Source organism: Moschus berezovskii, chromosome 7 (genome assembly GCF_049115385.1).
Source record: "Moschus berezovskii isolate FMDL1 chromosome 7, NW_MosBer_1.0, whole genome shotgun sequence".
In the NCBI taxonomy this organism is placed as follows: Eukaryota; Metazoa; Chordata; class Mammalia; order Artiodactyla; family Moschidae; genus Moschus; species Moschus berezovskii.
This window is the reverse complement of record NC_142466.1, coordinates 13448405-13455012: the sequence shown is the minus strand read 5'-3', so window position 1 is coordinate 13455012 and position 6608 is coordinate 13448405.

The following is a 6608-nucleotide window of genomic DNA, read 5'->3' as shown; positions in this document are numbered from 1 at the left end:
ATTTTTCAGAACCACAGCCAGCAGCAGTCCACGCTAAAAGCCCCAGATAGAGACTCCTTTATACAGGAGTAATTCTTTGCTGACATTGCATTGAAAATTGCTGCAAGTATAACCGCTGCTCATCCAGATACCATGCTGTTCCAAAACTTTACACACACACACACACACACACACAAATAAATTTATATAAAATGGGTCTGTCCCTTTTATAGCCTCTTCTGTGAGGTGAGGAGTATCATGATCTCAATCAGAATTTTACAAGGAATGCCATTGCTTTCTAGGAAAGCATGGTAACCTCCTGTAGGTCACACTGTGCAAAAGTGACCATAATCTGATTTCCCAGTTCATGATCTTCTCTGCAGACCATCTGATCGCATGAATACCTACTGATCAAGGCGGAATCATAACATTTTGTCTGTTGCCATCACATGTAGCAGAGAGAAGGTAGTGAAAAGATACCAGGAAGGAGGGACTGATTTGGCTAGCTCATTTCTCACATAATCTCTTCCAGACAACTTCCCGTTTATAAGGAAACTTTTTTTTCTAATAGTATGCAACCTAGATAGGATATTTACATGTGTATTTTGCCTCCCCCCTGCATCATTACAATGTTATAAATAATACTTTCTCAATAGTAATAATATTTTCTCAATAGCAATAATAATAGTACTAGATTCTATTCTAAATGTTTTACATGCATGGTCTCATTAATTTTCACAACTTCAGTTCTGCGAGATGCACATATTGTCACATTTGTGGTTAATTTAAGACTAAAATTTAGAGAGGCTAAGCACCTACTTCAGGGTATCTTCCCAACCCAGGGATCAAACCAGGGTCTTTCACATTGCAGACAGGTTCTTTACTCTCTGAGCCACCAGGGAAGCCCCAAGCAACTACTAAATGTTACCTATTCAGCTACTTAATGTTACCTACCCAACAGATAGCAAAGCCAGGATTGAACCTATTCTTCCAGCCACTCTACTATATTAAGAGGTATTATTTTAGCCTCCTCTCCCTTCCTCATTGGGCTTCCCTCGTGGCTCAGATGGTAAAGCGTCTGCCTACAATGCGGGATACCTGGGTTTGATCCCTGGGTTGGGAAGATCCTCTGGAGAAGGAAATGGCAACCCACTCCAGTACTCTCACCTGGAGAATCCCATGGACGGAGGAGCCCGGTAGGCTACAGTCCACGGGGTCGCACAGAGTTGGACACGACTGAGTGACTTCACTTCACTTCCCTTCCCTTCCTCATGACTTCTTTCAACTACTGAAATGGATTTGGTATTTAGAATTATATCTCATGTAGATATTGGCGATCTCATGTCTCACATGGTTTGAGATTTTGGATTAGCCAAGTTTCAGCTCACTCTCACATCCAATTGTAAGTCACTGTGTAATGACCCCTCTGGCTATCTTGTTTTCATCACAGATGGTTCAACCAAGGGAACGATGAGAAAAGTGTTAACCCACGTGCAGTCTTTTGTCAGCCTTGGTGACATCTCACTACTCATTTCCCTTAATTCCAGCAAGTGCGTCGGGTGCTCACGCCTTCCGTTTAACTGCTGGGCTCTCCAGGCGGTCGCTCTCACCTTGATGTCGGCTGTCCTGGGCGTTACCCCACTCTCTGTATAATATAGCCATCACAGAGCCCATGCCCGTTAACTAGGCTGTAGATGCACCCGCTCGCCCATGTCCTGATACTTAACACAGGTAGTTGCCGGGAATCAACAGAAGAACGTAGCTGGTTCCCTGGGGTGTTCGGTGACTGTCAGGGCTGAATCCCATTGCCAATGTCAAGTCAGTCCTTCGTGTCTGGGGTGGCGTCCTCTGTCTCTTCCTGTGAGTGACCTAGAATGTTGTGACTTCTTGTCATTGGGAAACACTCCACAATCACTGGACAGAAGGGTAACTCTGCACCTTAGATCCACAGCAGGGCCTATGGCAGATTATGGACCTTGAATTCTGAGAGCTGTGACTCTATTTTTTTTTCTTTTTTGAAAGTTTATTTCATGAAGAAGAATGGGCACCAGTCTCTCTCTGACCTCTTTCTTCCTTTGGCACCCCAAGGTGGTGCCAGCTTCCATGGCTGTGATACATCCTACACCTCGTTGCTCTGAGGTGCTGACGGGCCTCAGAACAGGCCCGGAGTCCTTAACCTTTGTATGTAATGTGTAATGACATCTGTAGAGTCTGCTCCTCAAGAGCTCCCATGGACTGTGTGCACCTTGCCTGGAGAAGCAGAAAGGTGATGGGGGAAATGGAATTGAGCTTAGAGTCCCTGCTCCTTCAGACTGTGGTGACACTTACATGGCAATAGGGCTCTCAGCTCTCCTGGAAGCGATAGTGGTACCCGTAGATCTACATAATGTCTGGAGACCTGCTGGGGCTTTCCAAAGCACGAAAAGCAAACGGTTCCAAAGGAGACCAGTATTCACCAAACAAAATGAATTCACCATCCATCATCACTGGGGGCTTTCCAGGCGGTCTAGTGGTAAAGAATCCACCTGCCAATGCAGGAGATGCAGGAGACGTTGCTTCGATCCCTGGGTCGAGAAGATCCCCTGGAGTAAAAAATGGCAATTCACTCCAGTATTCGTGCTTGGAAAACTCTATGGATAGAGGAGCCTAGCGGGCTACAGTCCATGGGGCTTCAAAGAGTCAGACATAGCTGAGCAACTGTGCACACATACACATCACTGGATGTCTTAGGGAGAGTGACTAGGTTTATTTACCTACCTGTTTATTCAGCAAAACTTTATTGAGCAGCTTTTTGTGTGTGTGCCAGGAGTTGCGCTAAATAACGGAGAGATAATGGCAAACAAAACAGGTCAAAAACTCATGGTCTCAGGGAACTTAAATTTCAGATAATAGATAAATAAAGAAAATGTTAGTAACAAAGAATAAAAGTCAAAGCAGGGGATGCAGATATGAAGTATTGTTGGAGGGAGTGCTAAAATTTTAGATGGACTAGCCAGAGAAAACTCCAGCAAGAGACTGTTTAACTGATATTTTAATGGAAAATTTTAAATACATTCCAAAGTAGAGAAGAGAGCATCATTAACTTCCTATACACGTGACCCAGAGAAAGTGGTTCTTGAGTAAAAAGACCTGAGGGTAGTGAGGAGTGGGACACACAGATGTTGGGGAGAGAGCATTGCAGGTTCCTTCAAAGACCCTGGGGCAGAAGCTCGCCTGGAATGTTTGAGGAGCAGCAAGGAGGCCATTCAGGCTGGATGGGGGAGGACGACAAGGGAGGGTGGTGGGAGAGGAAATCGGGCTGGTATCATGGGGAAGGGGTCTTGGGAATCATAATACAAACTTTGGGTTTTTTTAAAAAAATTTTGGTCACCATGTTGCACATTAGATTCTCGGACCTTATTTATCTTGAGCTGAAAGCTTGTACCATTTTTCCAACTTCACCCTGTTTCTACCAGTCCCTAGTCCCTGGCAACCTATTCTACTTTCTGTTCCTATAAGTTTTATTCTGATTTTTTAAGATTACACATATAAGTGAGATCATGCAGTATTTGTCTTTCTGTACTGGCTTGTTTCTAGTCCTTCTGTACTAGAAGGACTGATGCTGAAGGTGAAACTCCAATATTTTGGTCACCTGATGCAAACAGCCAACTCATTGCAAATGTCCCTGATGCTGGGAAAGATTGAGGGCAAGAGGAGAAGAGGCGTCAGGGGATGAGATGGCTGGATGGTATCACCAATGCACTGGACTTGAACTTGGACAAACTCTGGGAAATGGTGAGGGATAGGGAGGCCTGGCGTGCTGCAGTCCATGGGGTAGCAAAGAGTCAGACATGACTCGGCGAGTGAACAGCAACAACACTGGCTTATTTCACTTAACATAACGCCATCAAGTTCTATCCACGTTGTCACAAATGGTAGAATTTTCTTTTATCTCATGGCTGTGCAATATGGTGTTTTATATATAGTCACTGCATTTTGGTTATCCATTTATTTGTTGATGGACGCTTAGGTTGTTTCCATATCTTGGCAATTGTGAATAATGCTGCAATGAACATGGGGTGGGTACAAATATCTCTTTGAGATACTGATTTCATTTCCTTTATACAATCTATCCAGAAGTGGGATCACTGGACTCTGTGGTAGTTCTATTTTTAATTTTTGAGACACTCCCATACTGTTTTTCCATAGTGGCTGTACCAATCTACCTTCCCACCAATAGTACTCAATGGCTTCTTTTTCTCCACATCCTCACCGACACTTGTTATTTGCTGTCTTTTTGATGATAGTCATTCTAACAGGTATGCTATGAGAGGTCGTTGTGGTTTTGATTTGCATTTGCCTGATGAGTCCGTGATGTTGAGCATCTTTTCATATTCCTGTTGGCCACTAAAATATCTTCTTTTTAAAATTGTCTATTCGGTTCCTCTGCTCAGTTTTAAATTAGATTATTATTTGTTTTGTTTTGCTGTTGTGCGGGTTCTTTATGTACTTTGAACATTAATCCCTTATCAGATACAGGATTTGAAAATATTTTCTCTCATTCTGTAGGTTGCCTTTTCATTTTGTTGATGGTTTCCTTTGCTGTGCAGAAGTAAGGTCTTTGGATTTTGAAGTAAGAGCTCTAGATTTTGATCTCACTGACATGGGGAGTCACTGCAGATTTTTAAAGCAATGAGATGATTCACATTTTAACAGGATCCTTGTCATTTCAGTGAAGGATAGACTGTGGGGACAAAAGTAGCAATTTTTTTCCTTCGGGGAAGATCTACTCATGGTCATAATCCAGGTGAAAGAGAAGGGTATTGGATTAAAACCGTCACATGAGGTCTAGTAAGGAGTGGTTGAAATATGAATATATGTTTGAAGTCTAAAATGGTAATAGACTGGATGTGGATATGAAAGAAAAAATTCAAGTCCGACTCCAAGGTTTGGGGCCTGAACAGCTGGAATGGTGGCTTTCCCCATTTTCTCAACTGTAAATTGTTGATGCTGCTGCTGCTCTTAAGAAATGGATTATTGAGAGACTCTGAGTGAATTGATGAGCTAGCAATGCCATTTTAGATTCCTTGGGCAGAAGGCACCTCTTCAGGAGACAGTATTGCGGCACCTAATTGGTCATCTCTACATAGATGTGTTTATCATGTTTTGGAGTTTCTTAAAGATTTGAAGCTTCTTAAACATTACTTTCTTAATACGTAGGTACTATTTGTAGATCGCTATATATCATGCACTCAGCTAATCCAATCACATACATTTTGTTTAGTCCTTAAAGCAAACCTGTGGAAAAGATCTTGGTATTCTTACTTTGGGGCTTCCTAGGTGGCACTAATGGTAAAGAACCCGCCTGCCAATGCAGACACAGGTTTGATCCCTGGGTGGGGAAGATCCCCTAGAGGAGGAAAAGGCTCTTCAGTGTTCAGTATTCAAGAACCCCCTCCAGTGTTCTTGCCTGGAGAATGCCATGGACAGAGGAGCCTGGCAGGCTATGGTCCATGGTGTGGCAGAGTGGGACACGACTGAAGCTACTTAACACGCGTGCACGTCCTTCCTTTACAGATAAGAAAACTGAAGATGAGTGAGCTTAAAAGGGGAAATGGCCACGCTCACTCAGCCTATCTGTGGTACAGCTGCAACTTAAACCTGAGTGTGTCTAATTCTAAAGTCTTTTCTCTTGACTGTTGACAGTCTACTGCAGGGGCCCCCTACTTCTGAGATCTGATGCCTGATGATCTGAGGTGGAGCTGATGTAATTATAGAAACAAAGTACACAATAAATGTACCATGCTTGAATCATCCCCAAACTGTCCACACCCCACGCCCCGGTCTGTGGAAAAACTGTCTTCCATGAAACTGGTCCCTGGTGCCAAAATGGTTGTGGATCGCCGGTCTACTGCCTTCCACTCCCTTTTTTTGCTCAAAACCCAAAAGCTCCCCCCTCTTTTGATCAGAGTTCTACCACCTCTCTGTAGCAAAAAATAATTTTAAAACTTCTCCATAGTACCACAGTCTTAAAATATAAAGATGATAGTGGTCCTTTTATCTTTAATGTGAGTTATAAAATTTTTCCCAATTGATTATTTGTCTTGATTTTATGGTATTTTGTTTCATGAAAAAATTTACTTTAAAAATCACATTTGTAGATTCTTTTTATGGGGTTAGGACATAGTGTCATATTTAGCAAGGCTGTCTGAATGATGAGATTAGAAAATAATTTCCTTATTCTAACAGTTTCATTTCATGTTTATTTTTTTCTTTTGTAATAACTTTTATTTTATTTTTTTTTCTCTTTTTAAAAAATTTTTATTGGAAGCTAATTATTTTACAGTATTATATTGGTTGGTTTTGCCATACATTGACATGAATCCACCCCGGGTGTACATGAGTTCCCCCTCCCAAACCCCCCTCCCACCTCCCTCCTCCCTTTATCCTCCCTCTGGGTCATCCCCGCATACCAGCCCCAAGCATCCTGTAACATGCATCGACCCTGAACTGTCTGAATGATGAGATTAGAAAATAATTTCCTTATTCTAACAGTTTCATTTCATGTTTAAATATTTGCTCCATCTGAAATTTACTTGGTGTATGTTGTGAAGCAGTGTCCACTTTTCACTTTTCTCGGGTTTTAAAGA